This window comes from Gossypium hirsutum, chromosome A06, assembly GCF_007990345.1.
Source record: "Gossypium hirsutum isolate 1008001.06 chromosome A06, Gossypium_hirsutum_v2.1, whole genome shotgun sequence".
NCBI classification, from domain to species: Eukaryota; Viridiplantae; Streptophyta; class Magnoliopsida; order Malvales; family Malvaceae; genus Gossypium; species Gossypium hirsutum.
Window position 1 is genome coordinate 127397582 of NC_053429.1, and position 2284 is coordinate 127399865.

Here is a 2284-nt window from a genome sequence, read left to right on the forward strand (position 1 = left end):
TTGTTCAAGTCTCTGTAGTCCACACACATTCACACCTTCCCATCTTTCTTAGGAACAGGGACTATATTGGCTACCCATTCTGAGTACTTGACCACCTGTAAGAAACCAGCATCGAATTGCTTCTTGACTTCTTCCTTTATTTTTAGCAAGACATCAGGCCTCATCCTTCGAAGCTTTTGTTGGACTGGTTTGCATTCTTCCTTTATAGGCAATCGGTGCACCACGATATCAGTACTTAAACCTGGCATATCTTGGTAGGACCATGCGAAGACATCTTTAAACTCTTGAAGCAACTCAACAAGGTCTCGCCTTGTTTCCTTGGCAATGCAAGCGCCAACTTTTACCTCTCTGCCCTCCTCTAAGATCAAGACTTCTACTGATTCCTTATAGGGTAGAATTTGTTTTTCTTCTTCTTCCATCATTCTTAACAAATCCGGAGATAAAACGCTGTCTTGGTCACCTTCAAAATCTTGAGGATTACCTATACTCATGTCTTGCTCAAATAGAGACTCTGAATTAGTAACAGAGTCGCTCATCTCGTTGATATCTGAAGACCTGTTATTGGAACAAATGGAGGCCCAAATAAAAGAATCTAAGAATACTTGTATGCATACTATGATTATAAAGGGAATGAAAAGAATGAAAGAATATTTGCTCAAGATGAAACTGAATGATAAGTTTTCACTGAAATTAGATTTTGGACATGTGCCTTTTACAAAAGATTCTTATCACCCCCAGGCTTAGGGCAACAAGTGTTCTGAATATTACTCTGAATTAGTTCTAAATGTTACAGGGATCTCTTCTGCAGTCCAATTATTCAAAACACTTCCAGGTTCGTAAGGACGAATGCCCGATAAATTCCTTTCCACCCTTTCTTCCGCGGATATGGCATTGATGTCCAACCTCTCAATTCTTCCTTCTGTAACCTCCTCCTTCTCTTCAGGGCGGACAATTCCCCTTGAAACAAAAGTCTTAGATATATGGGGAAAGGTTATCGGTCCCACTTGACTTCTATCCCGCCCAAATGTGCTCTTCTCTTTTCTTGCTTTTTCTCCATCTCTTTCCTCCTTTCCCTCGCATTAGGCTTATATCCCAAACCATAACGGTCCTATTTGTTAACTAGGATCGGTACTCCACCCTTCCCTGGAGGTATTTTCCCAATCCTCTTCCAGGCAATGCTCCTTTCCCATCGTTAGCTGTAAGCTCATTGACGTAGCTTTGGATATCTTAGGCTCTGGGATTTTGCTCATCTCGATGACAAATGTGGCATTTACGAATTCCAATGATCGGAATGAACATTCTATCGCTTCACTATCAGCCTCTATGTATGGCATATCATCGGTGACTGATGCAATGATGTCTTCTTCTGCACCTATAGTCACCAATCTACCCTCTATCACCAACTTTAACTTTTGGTGAAGTGACGATGGTACAGCTCCTGCAGAATGGATCCAAGGCCTCCCAATAGGCAATTGTAAGATGGTTTAATATCCATTACCAAAAAGTCACCTCGTATGTATTTGGACCAATCAATAGAGGTATCTCGATTCTCCCCATCACTTTTCTCTCAGTGCCATCAAATGCTCTCACTATATTTGACATGATTTCATGTGAGAACTATCCAAGGTAACCTGTTTAATGTGGACAGGGGTAAAACATTCAGGGCCGATCCATTGTCCACGAGTACCGCCGGTAGTATACACCCCTTGCAACGGGCAGTGATGTGCAAGGCCTTGGTAGATCCATACCACCTGGCGGGATCTCATCATCGTTGAAGAAGATGAAATTATCGGCATTTATATTGTTAACCAGGCGATCCAATTTGTTCACTGAGATATCTTTAGCGACATAGGTCTCATTTAGCACTTTTACCAACGCATTACGATGTATCTCTGAACTTAGAAGTAACTCGAGCACTGAGATGCGAGCGGGTTGCTTATGCAATTGTTCCACCACGCTATACTCGCTATGCTTCAAGAATTTTAGGAATTATCTAGCCTCATTTCAGTCACCGGTGTGTTAATTTGCGGTTCAATTCCGGTCGTCTTCGTTTTTTTTGTTCAACCGCAAGGCTTTTCATTTTATATGTTCCCTTTTTGTATTTCCCAGGTCGTAACGTTTTCCACTACGCGTATAGAAACCTGCGTCATTAGCCTCTTCTGAAGCATTTATCGGTTCTCCTCTCCCGTGATCATCACATTGCAGTCGTAATTCCAAGGAACCTTTTTGCTATCCTTGTAAGGAAAGCTACAGGTTTTTGGATTTGACCTTGCGCAGTTGATTA